This window comes from Anopheles aquasalis, chromosome 3 (genome assembly GCF_943734665.1).
Source record: "Anopheles aquasalis chromosome 3, idAnoAquaMG_Q_19, whole genome shotgun sequence".
In the NCBI taxonomy this organism is placed as follows: domain Eukaryota; kingdom Metazoa; phylum Arthropoda; class Insecta; order Diptera; family Culicidae; genus Anopheles; species Anopheles aquasalis.
The window spans coordinates 8,235,001-8,255,878 of NC_064878.1; the positions used below are offsets into that span (position 1 = coordinate 8,235,001).

Here is a 20,878-nt window from a genome sequence, read left to right on the forward strand (position 1 = left end):
CGTGGTTTAATGTCCGCAATGTGATAGCCTTCTTTGATAAGCTAATACTTGAGAAAGGTAAGTTTGGTTTGAAAACGCCATCGAATGTGTGGAAGTAGAGGTGTTCAACAACCCTATAAATCCCACAACCCCACCCAACAACACTAAAAAGCACAAGTAATTCTGAATTAAAAAAGGTAAAAAGGTGAAAAGCACCATTTAGTACAGCGAAGCACTCGGTGTCTGTAACCTTGCGTTCATTCAGGCGTACAGTACGGGCAACAATAAAGTATGCACCTCTTGCTCTAGGCCGTATTCCTTTCTTCAGAGCAAATGATCGTTGTTATGCGTAGCATTGCATTCGAATTTAAATTTTAAAGACACCCATAAAGGCAAAGACAGTATTTCATGAATAAACTATGCACTCTACCATTTTGTAGTGGAAGTTATGTATTAAATCCCATCAGAAAATATGAAACATTCGTCTATTGAAACAAGAACAACGAAGCGCGAAACGGAGCAAATTTTATCGTCGTTCACGGCTTTTTGATCGCTTTTGATCGCGCAGTTTCCGTATGCGGATTGCAAATGCATGTTTCCTGAAGCATACACGTTATGTAATGATGAAATTTGAATTCTTTTCATTTCAAACTTCTTGTACTACAAGTCAAGATCAACAGCCCAAACCATGTTCTCGGCTCGGACTAAAAAATAAAGACAAAACCTGCTTTTTCGGAGAAAAAAATCCCGATAAAAAAGAACAATTTCCCTTTACCCTTTAAAGCGCACCAAACGTGTATACCAACATCACGTAAGTGCATTAATCTTTCACGGGAAAAATCCCGTAAAAGCTTCGATTACGGACACGCGACGCCTCGCAGTTAAAAAAAAAAAGAACAAAATCCCAAGAACAACGCCTAGTAGTGGTATCCGATCACTGTCGCTGTACCGTGTGGTGTAGCGCGCGCCTCTACGCGATCACTGGCGACGACAAGTGGCACGCCAGCGACATCAGCAACATCGAGCATCGCGCTCGGCTCGGGTTCAGTTTCGTAGCAGCACGTGCTCGGATAAGACGCGTCGTTCGTCGACGAAGGATCGACAACCTGTTTGAACGTGGCCACCGCACCACCGTTTATCCTGCCATGCCGTTCGTCAGTGTCACTGTTGATATCGTTTAGTGCCCGTTGCCCCCGTGTTTGCGTTTATTATTTCGAAAATAATTCAAAATCGGTACCAGCACCAGCAGCAGAGTGGGTTTTATGTGTGTTTTGTTTGCCGGATAGTGAGCTAATCCATCGGTGCTGGAGTCATCGTCGTTGTGCGTCGCGCAAGTGCAAACAACAGAGCATGGCATGCCAGGGGTGCCGTTGCTGCTGCTGCTGCTGCTGCTGCTAGTGTACGCCCGCCAGTGATAAGAGAGTGAAAAAGGCATCGCCGCCATCGCGCGTGTCGTCGTGATGATGGTGGCCGCGTTAGTGCAGCAACAGTAGCGCAGGGGCCACGTTCTAAAATTATCGAAACCACGAGTGCCCGCATCGGTGGTGGTGCCGGTGGTTGGCCTATCCATGGCCAAGCCCGTAGTTTCGATGGTTACTCGGTTTTATTGCTGTTCAATTACGGGAAAGGCATCGCGCGTAAAGTGAGCAAACAGCAACGCGCTTTCCATAGTGTGTGGGAGTGTTTGGGGAGGGAGGGAGTCACATCGCGAGTGCAAATTTGGCGCCTCTAGTGGTTCGCGATAGTATTGTGCGTGGGGATTTATTTTTTTCGGGGGAGATTTTCGGGATGATACACTCAACCCTAACCCTTGCTTATGCTGTACCGCATCATGCGTGATCCGGGGAGTCGGTGCGGTTACCATATCAACGGAGCTCCAGCGGCTGGCTTGTTCGCTTAAGCGAGCATTGTCGTTGAGTGGCTTCATCACTTTACAAGGGCCACCAAACGGCGGAAGTGAAGTGTTTCTACTCGCTCACTTTATCGATTGAATTAATTACAAAATAAAGTTTGATTAGTTATCATCCCGGTGTACCGCGTGATCACGAGTAGCGAGCAGCATCGCCCGAGAAGAGCATAAAGTTGGTGAGTTTAGCGTCAAGCAGCAAATGTTTTGAGCAAATGTTTTGTTGACCAAATTGAGGATGTAATCAGTGCAATCAAACATCAATCATCTCGTAAACACACTCCAACAAACGGGGCATACGTATTAAATAGACAAAATGGAGGATTCTCTGTGTCGCTTCCCTTTAGCAGCCTATTGAAAAGGCCAATGTTGCCTCAGTTCAGCTCTGCCGCTGGTGCCATTCGCTTGGATAAACATTAATTCAATCCCACGGATCGATGGCGGCACGCTGCGGCGAATAGAGCAGTCTGAGCTGGAACCTTCGGTGCAGCTGCGTGAAGCTTTCCAGTGCAGCTCGCGGTACTTGAGCAAAACGGTGACAAGGTGGTAAAGATGACGTTGACTGACAGCTCCATTCAGGAGTAGCGTGGGGAGAATTTTCTTCCTTCCGCCACCTGATGATGATGATGATGATGATGATGGTGGTGATGGTGAAGATTGCTGCTCTGCAGAAGCTGCTAGAGGCTTGTCATTTGGTTTCCTTTTAATCCACCGTGGCCTTTCCGGTGTCCAGCGCTGTTCGTCTGCTCGTCGAGTAGCATAAAAAAATCCGTTCTGTCGTCCAGCCAATTCTGCACAGGCATAAAGAGAGAGAGCGACAGACCTGCGAGGATGAAAAATGAAAATTAAATGATCTTTAAATCCGACGACATTCGCTATCAACGCGAAACAGTCAAGAAACACAGAGAGCAGGGCTCCTCCCTTCCCTCCCCTCTTGTTGTTGTTTGCTAATTTCCTTCCACCCTCATCAGCAGCCCCCCCCCCCCCTTGCGGTCGAGATTGCTGGCACTAAAGTTCAGTGAAATATGACGACTTTTTAAACGATCCGCCATTTAAAAAAAACGACCCGCTTGGCTTGGGCTGGCTGGCCGCTGATCGCCCGATCGCTGATGAGAAGAAGCATGACGCACGTAGAGGCTTCCTGCTGGTGCCAGCTGGCCAACCGAACCGAAATACCGTTCGCAACTCGGGATCACAGCGATCAAATGTAAATTGATCGTAAATGGCTTCGGCCATTCGTTCGGACGCGTGCAGTCGTGGGAAGTGCACGGTGAGGCAGCAGCAGCATTATGTTGTGCGAGATGTAAACATACGATCGCTGTTGTGGTTGTTTTTCGACGCAGTGGAAAGGGATTGAGTTTCGAACGAATCACGAACGTTCCACTCTATTGATCACTCGAGCATCATCCCGGTGGCAGCCAGTCGCTCTCTCTCCCTTAACGAACCTGAACACTGGAGAGCCCATCGACGAGCCCCCTAGATCGGTGGTTGTTTGCATAAGTAATTGATTTATGATATTTTTATTAAACTCTTCGCTCGCCGATCAACTCGCTGGCCATTCCCATTTTGACGCAAGTACGAACGAAAGAGACACAGAAGACGCTTCGCCGTTTCACTTAACCTCATTATCACCTAACCGTTTACTGGCCCGCGGAGCAGCCCTCTGGCTCATGTTTCCGCCACAAAAATACACACAGAGGAAGAGAGAGAGAGAGAACAGAGTTGACATGATGACTACAGGGGAATGATTATTATCGAAATTATCCCAAAACCTTCCCTTTCCGAGGCGATAATGTATGTGATCGGCATGGCGCAGCACGCGAATTTAATGATGCTTGAAGGTTGGAAGGTTGAAGAAACGAAGCTTTTGCACGGGATGCGTGATCGCACTGACGAGGACGACGATCGGGACACGAGATCTTACGCTGTTGACGGCGCAAAATGATTGCTTCTCCGTTCTTCGCGATGTCATAAATCAGACGCATGGCTGCCGCTGCTGCTGCTGCTGTGGCACTCATTATGACATATTAAGGTGCGCTTCGTAGCACGCTAGCTTCTGGGAGGCCCATCCGGGACCACGGCCTTTCCTTGAAGCCAACACTTACTACCGGTGTTAAATCCTGGCAAACAATTGCCCAGGCGGAATCACTGTTTGATCCCGGCTCGATCCTCGCTCGTCGATCAGTCAGTCAGTCAGTCAGTCAGTCAGGTGGAATGCGTGTTGGTTGCGATCAGAAACCACAACGCACCTTGAAGTCGATCTGTCATTCCGTGGTTTCCGTACCAGCGCAGACCGCAGCCGCCAGATCATGTTTCATGCTCATAAACTGTCCGTCCTTTTTGGTATGTTTCATGCAAGTGAAGTGTTCAAAACTGTCACTCCAACTGCCCTGGCCAGCCGTTGAACCAAAGCGCTGGGAGTGATTGCGGCCCAAATCAAAACGCTTCTCATTCGTTACGCTGCATTGCATTTCTGGGAAAGGAATGCATCGCAGAGAGATACAAAGCAAGAGAGAGAGAGAGGATCGAATGCACGTGCAAAATGATAATTTAATAAAAGGCGCAAAGAAGAACGGGCGCGCTCGCGCGATCGAACGCTGACTCGCAGAAGAAGAAGAGAAGGTCAGTGAAGGTGGTCCCAGGGTGAGAAGTGAACTCGATTCGTTTATTGCTTCGCACCAGATCCCTCCAGAGGTGCTGGCTGGCTCGCTGGTGATCGTGATGGCGTCAATATTGGCATACCGGCGAGGTGTTACTTGGGGGTACCGCTGCACTCTTGCTGTTTGTTGCTGATGACGATGAAGAGACCTTTCACAACCTCCCCACCAATGGCAAACGACGACGATCACAATCGATTCGAAGCGAATCGAATCCCGAGGTCCGGTTGTTTGCCGCGTTTCTGCCGCGTCCGCCTCGCGTGAACAAACAATGAATGCACCCGCGTGTGCTGGCGTGGGCAGTGAAGTGGACAGAACAGACAACTTTACCTTGCGTAATTTGAATAAACCGCTCGCCTCCCGGACATACTGGATGTTGTCTCAGCTACTGAACTGCTTTCTAGCTGCGGGATGAGCCACGAAGCATCGTCAACAAGTAAAACCTTCTGCTGATTGTGGTGGTTTTGTGCCATTGGCGACGACAAGGGAGTTCTGGTTAAAACACTGAAACCGCAAACCACAACCGAGCCTTTTACCTGACTGGCTTCTAGACATAAGACGCGCCAGCCAGTCAGTTAGTCGATCAGGCGTCGCGCATCGCGCAATGCGATTTGCTACCGAGCATTGCTCGCTTCCATTCAAGCGGCACGAAGCAAGCGGTCGGCCTGTCGCGTATCTCGCGGGTATCACATGGCCGCACGATCTCACGTTTCTGGCATTAGAGTGGTCATGCAGTATGCAGCTGCACGAGCGAGTAATGAATGATGACATCCGGCACACACTCGGGGCTTTGAGGCAGAGTCCCTTTGCGCGATCATTACCGATTGTGGCCACCAGCAAACCATCAAGGGGCTCATCGAGAGCAGGAAGATTCACAGTTTCGCTCGCGGCTTAAACTGCGATTTTCGTGCGATCGCGATCCTCCGCGCGCGGCGCAGAAAGAGAATCATAAGCATTGTTATGATTATTGGTTTGGGGCAAGCAAGAACACTGGCAGCCATTTATCGTGCGGCCTTCCACCCGCCGGAGGAGGGTATCAATTTCAGCTAATCGCTTCACCGTGAAGCGATTTTGAGTTTTGATAAATGGCGCCCAGCATGTCAACAATGTTGCGATGATTACCACGTTACGGAGCGAAAAGATGGAGGCTAGCATTAAAATCGCCTTAAGGGGGAGTTTGTCAGTAGTTTTACCTTCTTTCTACGTTTTTTTAATTTTTTTTTGTATAAGTTATTTGTTTAAAAATCATTAGGTAAACCGGCACCGGTTTTGTGCACAAAATGGTGCATGATCGTTATTTTTTTGTCAAATGTCTCTCTAATTGCGTTTCCAAAACCAACGCGAAAAGCGTTTTCCAAAACCAACGTTTTCAAAGTCGATGACCGATCGATTTGAAATTTTTAACACATAATTTGTACACATTTTTTCAGGTAACCCCGTCGAGATTTCATAAAAATTGATGGTACTTTTTTTAAAATATTTATGCAAAGCTCGTTTTTTTGGCAGATTCGCAAAAAGCATCACTTTTTCAACTTCAAAAATCTGCGAAATATCGAAAAATAAGAATATCAACAAAAACTCTCCGGGGCTACCTAGATAAACTTATAATCTTTCGAATATCAATTTGTATATTTTAGATGACCCGTCACGTCGCTACGACGGGCACCGTAAAAGGCACCTTTTCGACGACATGCCTGTCAAAATTTGATGCCATGGATTGATTTTTCAATGAATGTTGCTCAACACAAAACCAAATATTCTTCAAAAGTTGCAAATTAATATGCCATTTATTTGAAAAAATAAAGTAAAATGGTTATGTCACAAAAAATCGTCAAAAACGGGCCATTTTTGGCCCGAAAATACCGAATTCCCCCTAAGAAGAACTCAGGTAAAAAATACAGTTCCATGGTTTCGTCACAAAACATTCTCAAACATTTTCAAACAATGTTTTGTTTGTTTGGTACAAAAGATTGGTTATTAAAATAACCGTATTTTTACCAGTTTTTCTACCAAAAGACCAACAAATATACACAATATTTTTGAAAGGCTTAACATAACGAAAAACTATGTAAAAAATAAATTACACAATGATATTTTAAAACCCCTTCCCCCTCCTTACCAGAAGGCGAGCATTTAAGTCACATTAGTTACGATTTAATCCCCATTCGTGGCAACGGCTTGTTCGGTAATGCTTGCCACCAAACACGCAGTTTACGCAGCTCATTGCATACCGACACCTTTGCGCTTCGCACCACACCGTTGCCTTCGCCACACCGGGGGCCTTCAGAGCCTTCTTCTCTCTTTCGTGACTGCACAGTGCAACCATCACCACCACCATGGACCACGACGCAATCGTGATGCAATTGCGCGCGCGCACCTTACTCCATTGGCGAAGCATTTTGATTGGCTACGATCGACCGAAATCTTATCGAGAGTCACCAGGGTGACTTTTTAGGGGAAAATCTCCACCCAACCGAGTTTTCCCAACGAGAGCAGACACGTACCGACCACGCACTGACACGGTGTGTGCAATTGTGCAATTTACATTATTGCACATCGTCACTGTTGTATGTGACGACGTGCTACTGATGGTGATGTTCTAGTTTCGCGCAAAACACATTCTCAGCGAGCACGCTGACGTGAAACAATCTTAATTACGCCAAGCGGAACAGTAAGCGAGAGCGGGGTCGTTAAAAACGCGACCATTTTTCCCGTGACCAGCAACCGCTTGCCAAGACACTCATTAGAAAGGGCGGGGGGGGGGGAAGGAAAGGTGAGCGACAAGAGCAGAACGACATTCCAATCAGCGCCCGGCTGCCAGCACGATTCACACTGCAACAAATTTTACGCTCCATCTGCCCGGCTGGACGAACATAACAGCAACATAATTATGGGAAAGCATTTAGCGTTCCACGCCACGGTACGTCTCGACAGACACAACAGACGTTTAGCACACTCACTCATATTATCTCTTACCGGAGGGGGGTAATTGTTTGATTTATTCCCAATTTAAAGCAAGACTTCCTATCGTCCTTCCCCCGGGGTGGTGGTGGAATTATGTCGTAACTCCTTGGCGTGCGTAATTGCCAACTCATAAAATTATGTCAAGTCCATCCCATGGGAGAGTGGCAGAGGGTATAAGGATAAGATAAGCATTATGTTGAGCATCGTCAGCAGCGTACGCCCCCCAAAATGACTTCATTGTTGAGGCGCTTCACTCACGGTTCCATCGAAAACTGTGATCAATCTTGGAATGCTCACGAGTTATGGCCACAAGGAGCAGGAAACCTTTGGGGCAGGACCATGGAATTGAACCTTGCAGCGCTGGTCTGGTTCGTGGGTTCATAAATTTCAAAAACCACCATCGCCTCACCGCATGGTGCATGGTGGCGTAGCGTACTGTGGCCTCCAGCCGGCTGCTTCACCGTCTTGACCCTCGGCGGAGAAAGGCAATTAAGGGTAAATCACCGGATTCCTCGATTACATTTCGATTCGATCGGTGCACCACAACTATAAACCGGAGTCCGCCGGCGTAGAGTGCACTCCATACGAGCGAAGCCAGTGCTTGGTAAGATGATTCCCCACGAAACCTCTTTGCGCTGTACGACGTCCATAGTATTGAACGGAGCCATGAATTTATCGATTTACCTTCCGGACATTACGGAGCGCGATGATCCGGTGTGTGCAGCGCAGCGGGCACCAAAATGTTTCCCGATCCAAAATGATGCCGCAGCACGCTGACACAGGGATGCTGTGTTGACCTCGTTGGCGCCCCACCCACCGTGCAGTTGATGGGAATGGAGAGAAATTGTCACTTCATTACACCAGCACGGATCCTGGGTCATCATCATTATCATCATCCTCGTTATGTGTTTTGCCTTTTTGATCACAGTAGGATTGTGTGGTCAGTGAGCACACTGTGATGAATGATCAAAGGAGGCATGTCCCCTTTTTGAAACATGCCAGGCGACCACAATCGTCATTTGAATCCCGGGGAACCCTAGTGACCTAGTGTCCTAGTAAACATTGGAACAGTCTATTCCGGTTCGTGTTCAGTCAAGCAACACAAGCAAACGGTTCCCAATGGAGACCAACTGTCCGGCCCGGACCTATTGCCTTCAATCGAATGAAGGTGAATCGCGGAGTGAAACGGAGGCAGCCACGCCAGAAGTGAAGGCAACATTCGAATCCACCACCGAAAGAATCTCCGCACAGGATCTGGAGCTACGAAACTTTCGTAAAGAATTTCGAGCATTTGCCCTGTTCAAGGGAACCTCCTTCTAGGGGCTGCTGCTGGGATGTTGTTGTGGTACTGTGTAAATCATCATCGTCCCCGGGATGGCCGAGGGAGAGAAAAGAAAAGCAGAGGCCTCCGAGTGGTTCTTCACCTAACCACCACCGATTAACATACGTAATTATAGGCATTTGCATGTAATTAAATTATAGTAAATTGTTGTTGAAAAATGTTATAATTAAATTTAATTCCTGCGATGGCTGCTGGGTTGCTGGGATGGATGCCTGGCCTGGCTGTGCACCGCTGTCGTTTGAGTATTTTTCACGCAACAATCGTGATAACAATGTGCACCTGACAAAGAGAGCGCAGGAAAGAGCGAGAGAGAGAAGACCAGTGGCATCATTACGAATCGAACGGCACGAGGTTTTCGATGTCACGGGGCATTCAACACAGCATCAGCGAGCAGACAGGCAGCAACATCAACAGCAACATCACCATCATAATCATCATCAGCAGCCAGCGACCTGCTTGGACCTCTCTCTCTCTCTCTCTCTCTGTTCATAAATTACCTCCACCGAACGGCGCACTGCGTGTCTGGTGCACCGTGTCGGTTATTACTGCAGGTGTCATTATGGTGATGATTTATACACATAAATCTGCCATCATCACCATCCAGCCAGCGATAGGGGACTGCACAAAAGAAAGGTCGAGTACAAAGCGTTTTGGAGTCACTCACGGAGACCGCACTAATTCGCATTAAAGCTCCTCGAACCAGTGTGCAGTACCAGGGGAGACCGGAAAACGGGACGCATCGCAATAACAAGATTATCGCCCAGCCCCGTGATGACCAATTAGCATTACAATCTGCAATAATTTGTTGTAATTTTGCGACTTGCCAGTTGCGTGGCGAAGGGCTGTACGCGGTGCAGACAGCAACCGGTGATCGATCATCATCGCTCCCGGTAATAGGCGATCCGGACGAAGAAGATCACTTATGGCGTACTGGAAGACACTAAGCTGTGTAAGCGCCCCGGCCATCAGGCACCGAAGCGATGCGAAAACGTCAGAAATGATCATCATTATGGCAATCGTCGTCAGAGCAAAGTTCTTGGCGTTATGTGGTGTTGACAACGAGTCGGTCGGTTACGTCATTATACCGGCGTGTGGCTCATCGGTTTCAAGGACGTTCTACGAGCGGATGGATGCTTAATGGCGCGACGCGATCACAGACAATCGGCATCGACGCGCTAGGAACCGGTTCCCCAGACGAAGAGAACGATGCTGAGTGCGATGCTCCGCGGAATATGAAATTAAGGCAGTGCGTCGGTGATAGATAAGAATTCTTTCGCCCATTCCCCCCGCATAGGTATGCAAATTCTGCCACACAAATATTCGAAGTAACCGAAAGAAAGACACAAAAGGTCCGTTGTGTAACGTTTGACGTCATTTGTAGCCCTCGATTGTGATTTAAGTTAATATTGCGCAATTTTTTTATTGTGGTTGGTGTCCACGGGGCTCTAGTACGCATCAAGGGATAAGCCTAAGCCGAGAACCTGTTCTGTTCATGAGGAATCCTGGGGTGCTAGCCACGAGAGTTTCCAGACAAGTGTCTGAGATATCTTGAAACATCTGATTGAGGGGACAAGGAGCGTCAGCTCAAATTTATCACTTTTGAACTCTCATCTTTAACAGTGAGACGCGAAGATGGAGGATGCAGAGGGAGCTAAGCCGCGCCAAAAGTGTGCCAAGAACTTCAACTTACGTCTCAACTCGGTTTAAGCCTATCATTAGCGACTACAGCTCGGAGAGGAAAGATGTCACACCAATTTTCATAAATTCTTCATTCGAAGGCTAACGAGAACTAACGAGAAATCGCCATCCAATCGAACCATCTTCAATCGTTCGATCGAATGTCAAATGTGTTCTCGGGGTCGCAGGTTTGCAGCGCACCGAAACAAACGTTCATCCGTTATCTTGATGCCAACCGGCCTCTCTCTCTCTCTCGCTCTCTGGAAGTGCTTCACGTACCGGCACACTGTGTACCTCTTCCGCAGCTGCTTCTGATTCTGCTGCTCCCACCTGATGGTCTTTAATTATTTTTATCTCGTAAACATCCGCCAAACAGTTTTTAATATGTTCTCAAACCCCCCTTGGTCCCCGGTCCCCGTCTCCGGGCCAATGCAAACACTATTCCTCCTTCCCCCTTTTCTGATCTCCAAACCCAAGCATCCAAATCGCGTTTGTTTGTATTGGCATTAAGTATTTCGTAACCACCAACTACTGCCTCACAGTTCCCCTCTCTGCTCTCTCTCTCTCTCTCTTTTTCGTTGCCGAATTTGGTTGCTGAAAAAAAATCAAATTCCAAAACCCCAGATGATCGTGTCGGTGGTCGGCCGAAAAAAGGCAAAAACCAGCACACCAGCCAGCCAGCATGTGTGCTGACAGTGTCTGGGCTGACGGGGGCCCGAAATTTATGGCCGCGGCCACAAATTATCATCCAAATTATCAACTCAATTACCGCGTGTACCGGTTCCAATTGTGTATCCACCCCTGGCGGTGACTCGCGTGGCGCGTATTGGCGCCACTTATCTGTCTTCCTCCGCTGGCGAAGGTCTCTCAGGAAGGGGTAGTCGAACTGCATGTCAAGGACAGTTCCGTAGATAGCGCGAGGCGCGTTTCGAGGGTGAAATGGGTTAATGCGTTTCCGGCCAGCAAAAGTGAAGCAAAGTTTTAATGCCATCAGCTTAACCAACGCGATAAGAACTTCGAATGAACCGGATCGAACCGTATGGCCATCGAAAAGCGTCGATTCTCACCCAACGAAACACGCTTGAAAGACGTTCAATTAATAGATAAACGAGAGCGTCGAGCGCGCGGTTTGTTGAAATGACTTTGCGCACTTTCAAGCCACAACAGTCATTATGCTCGACGGTTCCGGACAAGTCAGGACCACACAGGGACGATAAAAAGAGCAAATTTCTGTGGCACGGTGGTAGAGTATAAATATGGCGAGCTGCATTCGGTCGTATTTACTCAACTATCAACTGAACTGACCACAATCGGTTCGCTGTTCGGTCCCGTGCCTCGGTGATGCCGCGCATATCAAACAAGCTTCGTCCGCATCCCGCACATCTCTCTTCCTCTCTCTCTGCTCCTCTATCTATAAACCACCAATGGCTGGCCAGGTGCGAAATAGTTTAATTTGTTCACAAATCGAATCCAGCCGAAAGCCACAAAACCTAATTGGAATGCTTTCGCCAAATAGCTCCGCGTTGCGAGCTTCCACATTCAACGTGGCCATTGCCGTCACCGCTGATCAGATGATGGCTGGCTGGCTGGCTGGCCAGTTGGCAGGCTATAAAAATAAATTATCAGAAAAATCAAATTAAATTATCAGTCATCGGCTTGCGCTCTCAAACAGAGCCTCAGACCAGTGGCGGCATTTGGGAAAGTCACGAGGGTAACATCGCGATATATGCTGAAGCATAATAAATGTTGGCAAGTTGCGAACGCGATCGCAGCACTCGCTGAATGCTGATTCCGGTTCCAACGGATTGTGGTTGCCGATTGTGGGGCTTTTGATCAACCGACGCCCCCCTCTCTCTCTCTCTTTCGCTCTCCCTTGTTTCATTTCCGGGGAAAGAGATTTTCGGGATCACATCATCGGTACATCAGCGCATCAGAGTTCGCGATAAGCCAGTGGCGATACGTCAACGATAGAGCCACCAGGATGGAAAGCCAATAATCACGACACAAAGTGAGAGATAGAGAGAGAGAGAGAGAGTGACCCCCTTAAAACGGTTTGTAATTGCTACCAATTAAATATTTAACCGAATGATCATTGTGTCAATTAGTGCAAGGATCAACAGGTTCTCTATCAATCGTTGGGCATCCCTGGCCACTCCGGAAAGTTTTAATTTTAATTCAATCCTGGGCCACACCGGGCCCGGCCACGTTGACAAACAGCAGCTTCAAAAGCGGCCCGCCCGGTTGAGGTGAATCACTAAATGGAATCGTCATTAATGTGCGATGATTTTTGCATGAACCATTTAATGGGGCGGAAGGATGGGGCAGCACTCATTTATTAATGATCCCTCTTCGGCGTCATCCAACAGTCCACTATCAGTAATGGAGCCTTTAAGAATGTCTCTCGGGTGGATTGATTTCGTTGGAAGCGAGGCGACGACTTGCCGAAGACGATGATGGTGGCGATGATTTACGTTTATCGGGGGAATAAATTTAATTCGAGCAAAAACAAAAACCCATTTTTGGGATTTATTTTTCTGAAGAAACCTTTATCATTATGAAAGTGTGTGAAAAATACAGTCAATACAATATCAATTCCTATGCCACGGATTTCTGCATAAGTGCATTTCTTTATGCGGTATAGGTTGCAGCTTCGTAGCTTTTCTTCGCAGCTTTTCTAAGTAATTGCGTCGATTTTACTTTGAAATTTAAATTATTTATTTTTTTGATAGATATTTCAAGATGCAAACGGGTTTGTTTTCTATGGTTTTGTTTTCAGGTCAACAACGTCTTTCAGGCAATTGAAAAAATAAAATATCAACTAATTGCATCCAAATTTGACTGGATTACCTCGTAAATGATGTGCAGATTACCTGTTTAAAAGATAAAAATAATCGGTCAGTTAGTTTTAATGCCACAAAAGAAACCAACATTTAAAACGTTAATCTTGAAAAACCCGCTAGCAAAACGCTACATCTTCATCAACTTTCCATCGATTGCTCCAAAAATATCACACTGAACCTTCCCAAGAGGTTTACGATTTGCTAAAAAAAATGTAAAAATAAATGACACAAAAAAAGCAAATTCCTCGCTCTTAATATTGCGAAATCGATGAAGGTCCCTCCACCAGTGCATGCTCGTCGCCGTCGCCATGGTTGCAACATTGGTTGCATTGCATGGTTGCGGTGCAAAACATGTGAAGGGCACTGGCCTGGCCATGGCACGCAGCCCTCCTCATTCGGTATTCTAGCCTCGACCGCCGAATGGCCGCGACCACATGATGACAGTCGGCATCGCCTTTTGGCACACATCTTTTTTTTGCTGCTGATAAGCAAGTAGTAATGGCCATCAGCTCGCTCACTCTCTCTGCAGAGAGCTTTACTATGTGTACCATTGTTACCATGTTCGCCACGTGCCCTGGAGGCCGCGCCAGCATAACGGGTGCGTGCACATGTGTGTGCCCGGCATGCAACACACCGAAGTGGAGGCTTTAATCCGCGATACCGGAGGGGGGGGGGGGGGGGGGGGCACGGAATTGTTGAGCTGGCGCTTCTTGCTGAAATCAATTAAGCTGCAAAGGAGTTGAAGAGCGACTCGTGGAGGTCATCGGACCATTCCGAAGACGCAACGATGCGTAGCCGGGGCTAATGAAATTATAATCAGCCACATCACTTATCAATTGGCACTTTTGCACCCTGCACCACCCTGCTCCTCTAGACAGGCAGCCACAGCATACTGCTCTGCAACATATTATTTAACCAGCCCTTAGGGTTCGACATGCGAGGACGATTAAACGACGAGATGATTGCCGGTTCGATGCGATGCTCCGTTCTCGCGTTGTCCTCATTGTTGCTCGCTCGCTCGCTCGCTGGCTGACTGACTTGTGTCATTCTTCACCTGTTTCCGGTGCTCCGGTTGATCGAACGGTTTCCACCGCGGTCTTGTCACCGTCATCGCGAGAATATGAATATGTTAAAGTGAATTCCGGGACTGATGCTGCTGCAGCATCAGCAAACTCACACTAATTAACCCGTTTCTCGATGTTCAATCACAAGGGGAAGACAAGGGAGGATGGTTCCATGTTTTTCCTCCTCAACACCGCGCCCCTACCCCCTACGACACAGCAACAACAAATCAGCATCTCGGCAGCACCGAGGGGGATACCAATCAGAAACCAATTTCCCTCGCCAGACGCCATAATTATAGACGTCAAGCGCGAGCGGTCATCCGGACTGTGTAAAGAGGGGTAAGAGGGTGAAAAGGGGGGCTAAAATGGGCAGAAGCTAGCACTACTTCACACTTCGAGGTGGCACAGCAGCGTGGAGCGTGTCGATGGCCCTCTTCACCGATCAGTCGTAGTCAGTTCAGATCGGAAGTAGTTGGCAACCAAGTCGACCGACCCTATAATCAAATCACACTCCCATTCTGGGCTCTGGCCGTTCATGCGTGTGTAATGTGCCGTTGTTTAAAGTGTCGTAAAAAAATTATTGATCTACAATTACCCCTGATTTGATTATAGCGACAATCGTTCACACGCAGGCATGACCTGTAGGTGTGGAAAAAGAGTCCAATCCCACTCTATTATCACCAGAGAATCCGCAGTTTCGCCTAGTTCCATCGGGCTGGCCGCATTCGAGTCAAAAACGAACAAATGAGCCTCAGTTCTCGGTCCGTCTGTCCGCAAAATGCTTGCCTTTGAAGGGAAGTTCACATTTCTCGGTAATTAACCGCCAATCCAACGCGGAACGGACCGGCTCGTTCCCAGGGCCCCAAACCGGAGAAGGATCAACAGGGAGATCATTCGTCTTCGAGCCGTGGGTCTCCGCGGGAGCGCTCCGGCGACCCCATGGTGCGATCAGTACCGGCACGCTGTGTGAGAGAGTTAATTTATATCGATCTTCTCATGTTTAATTTATGGCGCAACTCAATCTCGCCGCCCATGATCGCCGGACCCTCCGTACGATCGACGAACGAACAAAAAAAAAATGGCCAACTCCTTTATGCCCCCACCTCCTTTTTTGGACCGCGAACCATGTCGTGATGGCGTGGCGTTGTCGGTTTCGGATTCGCGGATCGCGAGCCCACCAAAGATGAAGGGCCACAATAACCGCAGTCTCACCTGGTCATAACTTGATCATCATCCGACCACGGCCTTTAGGTGCCTTTGGAGCTCATAACTCGAGCTCGATCCACCCAAAGACACCGACACATGCACCCCCCGCCCGGGGATGCACTTCCTTATGTGGTTGAACTTCGAACAGAGCGGGACCGCGGTCCCCCGGTCCGTCGGTGAAATGTGCCAACCCCATAGGTGGCAATGAGAGTCCCCAAAGGGGACCTTGCACGCTCTCACGCGATCGCGATGGAATCGATCGTGAATCGGGGTACGTACCCAAAACACCAAAGGCGGAACCCGCTGCTGTCCCTTGGGGCCGCCCTTGCGTGTGTAATAAATTAATTTTAATTACCTCTCCGCTATCCGCTAAGTCAATTAAGAGTTGTAAATAATTTATTGCCCTGCGTCCTCGTCCCTTGGGCTCCCTCTGAGCGGGACTCGACGTTTGTGGAGTGCATCCTTTTTTGTGGGATCCGTTGGATTGAAAGTGATCGATTGATCATCCCGGATCGGCAAAAGGTATACAGGTGCTTAATGATGTCGAAAGGTCGTCTTTAAAGGGCTTGATATCTTTTGGGCTCATAAGTCTGAATCCGGGCACACGGAGTATTGCACATCATATAGGTTTGGCAATCTTTTAAGCGAATCAAATATGGAAATTTGGATTTACTCTTACTACCGTTTATCTTACTTTTCGCTAGTTACTGCTTCCTTTTCGTATAACACTCGTTAGCAAATAAATTTGATATTTTTGAATTGCTCATAGACTGTCCAATAACAGGACTCTTGCTAATTAGTATTATCAAGCATTAGCCCTCGCGAAACTCAGGCATTTTGGGCGTAAAAGCTTCAACTTGCACTCTGATAATAGCTTTTAGTTCTTCAGAACTCTGCTGTTTGCTGGCAGCCACCTTACTCTTGAAAATGCCGCACAGAAAAAGCACGGATAGTTGAACGATTATTTTCAATGTACAGCGCTTCATTTTTAGTCCGCTATAATTGTGGCGTGAATCGATCTATTAGAATAACAAATTACTAAAATGGAATAGACTGGCGATTCAGAATCTGACCGATTTGTCTTGATTAGCTGAAAAATGACGGAGTTAGAACTGAAATTGCCAAATAACCCCCCTAAATGCTGTCAAAACAATACGAAATGCCCGAAAAAGGCCGCTTTTTGTATGCGCGAATGAAGGCGATCATTTGAACGATATCATATTTTGAGTATGGCACAATAAATGGCATAGAATGACCTAAATAAAACTGGTTTATTTTTTAATATCGGCCAAAAAATGACAGAGTTATTCAACTTTAAAATGGGATACATCCTGATGGTTCACCCTGTGCATTGACTCCTATCGCGATTACTTACTTAGAAAAGTTATTCGAATACAGGAATATCAAACTTCAAATTACTGCCTACTCTGATGATACAGAACAAAGCTCGGCACCAAATAAGTAGCAAAACAACATGAAAGTATTCGAGATATCACCTCATAATTGAACACCACTTTCGTCATCCCATTCATCGATTGCGTCTCCTCAAGCTCGTCTCCCCCAATCTGATCTGACACTGACATGAATTAAACATATCATCATCGCAACATCATCGCCCCCCCCCACTTCTGGCATCCCAACAATCGCCATAGATCGACACCGTCGATACTGTAGTACAAGTCAGGGGAATTAGCACCACTCACAGCCACCATACTTAAGATAAGCGCCCGGCAACGCTCCGCTCTCTCTCTCTCTATCGCGCGCTTGTCCAACTATGTCCAGTGGCGCTTACGCGATTATCTGCGTCCAGTCTGGGTCCACTCGTCGTCATCGTCGTTCACCGCCTTCGGCCACAATTACAGCGAGGCGGAACAACAAAACGCTTCGCCAGTTTCGTGAGACTGGAACCGGATCCCGAGCGCACGCGGTTCAACCCCGCTCGACGGTGGGCACAGATCAATCAAAATTGTCAAGTCTACATAAATTTGATTCCCTTCCCTGCGATAACGATGATACCCCATCCCCATCCCCATGCCCCACGTTCACCCATTAGTTCGTGACAACACTTGTAAGCGTGTGAAAGAAGCAATAAATTATTGGCACACCAGCACCGAGACACTGGCCGGACCATAAACAGCCCACGGGGGTTAGCGTGACGAAGCGTAGCGAAAATGCAGTTTCCTACCAACCACACCAACTACGTGGCCACCGAAGGCTGAACTCCAGCAGCAGCTGAACGATTCGAAAAGGAGATCAACGAGAACTCAGCGGTGCTGCTTACAGATGTAAATAGAATCGTGGCCACGGGAGATGGTGGTGGTGGCGGTGGTCGAGACAGTCTCGTGTCTCTCGAGTGGCGTAATCGATGTCGATCTCATCTCGTTTTGTTACCTGCCGCACGCTGGACGCCCTAAAGCGGATTCCATTCGACGTAGACGACGACGACGACGACGACGTGTGGTTCCGTTACAAGTACAGCGGATCGCCGGATCCTTCTACGGGCACGCACAGCCACGGACAAGATATAACTTGTAGCCTGCCCGGTAATTTCATAATTTGCGGCCACGCACAGGCCCAACCGAACCGCACTCGCACCAGTTTCGGATGACTTATGGGCTTTACCGTATGCCCAATTCTGGATGGTGAACAAGTTCGCGACCTGCGAACAGTCAGTGGCCGAGCGGTGCGCGATTGAGTGATAAAAACACTCGCGTCAGACGGTCGCAGCGCATCTTGTGTCAGCAGGAGCTCGACTTCCGACATTCGGACATGATTGATAGATTTGTGGTCCGGTCAAACGAGATGTTTTTTTGCCTTTCTTTCATTCGATGACACCAGTTCTTTTTCATCTTAATTAGCTAGCGATCAAAGCTGGACCAAGACGCTTGTAATGTGGTTTTTTGCTTGTTTTTTTTTCACTTGTTACTTGCACAGCATTGAGCTCAAAGGGGTGCATGAAATACCTGTAGCAGCATCAAGTGCTCACTGACAGCGAACTCACTGACATCACCACGCGGTCCATGGAATCTCATAATTATGACTAAATACAACATGCTCCCGTTGTTCAAAAAGGGGGTGGGGAGAAAACATAATTTATAAACTTCCTGCCACGAGCGTTCTACCAGCAAACAGCCAACAACATATCGAGTCGATCATTCGCATTGTGAACCATATTTGTTAACTCATGTACCGCGTGCCCTGGTCTGGTGGTGGACCTGGTGGTGTGCTGTCAGCATAGAATGAACCCATTACTCAACGACAGCTCCAGCATCATAAGTCATACGGCGTTGCAATTCGCGTTGCATTCTCGCGCTGCTCCATCCATTCCAATTGTTTCAGCACCGGGAGTCCAGCCGTGCCCGCGTTATGGAATGTGGTCCTCGGTTGAAGCATTCCACCGCCGGGCCCAAATTCGGTGCTTGAATGACGAAATAAAAAAAAAAGGACGAGGACGAGAGGAGGACGTTTGGAGTTTATTGATTGGTTTCATCTGTTCTCTCTCGCTCCCCACCAAAAACCCGTTACCGAGAGTTCCGTTTCCGTTGTGGTGCGTCCGTCCGACTCCCTCCGTCGCGCCCATGAATGTGATGTGAGGAATGATCGATGGTACTCGACGACGACGACGACGACGCCGATGGAGAGGTACGAACGATTGGTGACGATAATTTATTCATAACCGGTCATTCTCCAACACCGCCACGATTTATAGGGTGTGTTTCTGTGTACCGGCGTGGTTGGTGGTGGCCACTGTTTGTGTTGGTAATTAATAAACTTGTGAAAAATTATCACCAAATCGATGCCCGTCCACCAATTGACTCTTACTCCTGACGTCACCACGAGTGGATGAGGTCAATGAGCTGGGTGGCCAAAAAATCGGGGAAACGAACACTCGAAATGTATGCTAATGTTCTTTCTCTCTCTCTCGGCCATTTATGCTCAGTATGCGGGAGTGCGTAATGAGCTATTGTTTTGTCCGGTGAGGGGGAGGGAAGTTGAGGAACCGTTAGGTGAACCGATACGCGCGAATCATTAATCAGGGGCGGGAAAAGAATGGGTTTTCGCTTATCTTACAACGTAGAGGATGTGTACAGCATGCAAAAACAAACAAGTTTCGCCGCACCGGCAACAATTTGACAGTTTTGCTGTTGTTTAATTTCCAAACCATCATTTTTCTTTTTAGGATTAAAAAAATGCCCACCAGAAGAAAAGAAATGACAGAAACATTACTCAACTGTGACAATAAGAGGCAAACAAGTTTATCCTTGCCTTAATATTTTACACCAAATGATTTTAAATTAAATATTCCAGGTTCCTCTCTTTAAACCAAATCTTTTGCTTTTTATTTTTTAAAGATTATTCCTTGTTATCATGCAGTAAAGTTGAACGATTGGTAGCAAATTAAGCATTAAGTAGTACTTTTCTAAGATAATAATACTTCAAAAATGAATGGTACGTCGGAAAACTAGCAATGTAGCTAAAGCAATCTAAAGCTAATGCAGCATAAAGAGAATGCTAAATGTTTTACAGGGACAATAAGAACAAAGCAAAGTGAAAAGAAATATGTGGTCGGAATATACTAAAATAAGGCAGTTTGGCTCGTAAAGAGTGTTAATCTTGGCAATATAGTTCTCAAGCAGGCCTAGTCGATGCGTCTGAAGCTGACTGCATGTTCAATGTATTCAACATTGCAGAAGAAAAGAGTTAAAAGAAGAAATTTAACATTTTATTAAACACGTCAGGGGATTTGATTTTTACAAGGAAATCGAAAATTCCATTACTGATTGGAATCCAAATCTCCAAAAAATCCTGAAAGATAGAGAAAATGTGTAGCACACTTTGTCCATAAAAAATACTCATTTATTTTAACAACAAGAAGGGCTCACTTCAAAAGCGGCACCACGTAATACATTACTTAAAATACGCGAAGCTAGGTGCCATTCTTGCACCAACGGAATGCACAACAAGATGAAACACATCAAAAGCCTGCCTTCCTGCCTGCCAGTCAGCTGCTCCGCGGGCACCGATCATCGAGCCCCATCAACCATAACTTGTCACTTGTCGGGTGGTTTCATAATTTAAAATAAATAATTAATCACGCTTCACGCGACCGTCGGTCCGTCGGTGCTTGGCGTGTATGTGACTCATACCATAAAAAAGGACATCCACCGCTCGCGCTTCTGCGATTGTTGCGCTGCGCTTGCAAAATCGCCAGAGCACACAAAAAGAGTGCTTCACAATGCTTC

At 47.3% G+C, this 20,878-nt stretch overlaps 1 protein-coding gene across 1 annotated transcript in view; it reads left to right on the plus strand.

Annotated features, from left to right (window-relative positions):
• Positions 1 to 1,064: 1,064 nt before the first annotated feature.
• LOC126574558 (bcl-2-related ovarian killer protein-like) overlaps positions 1,065 to 20,878 on the plus strand; it is a 29,662-nt gene continuing 9,848 nt past the window's right edge. Inside the window, exons 1-2 of the mRNA XM_050234823.1 lie at positions 1,065 to 1,133; positions 1,998 to 2,064. The gene's annotated coding sequence lies outside the window, so the exon portion shown is untranslated. The remainder of the gene's footprint in view (positions 1,134 to 1,997; positions 2,065 to 20,878) is intronic.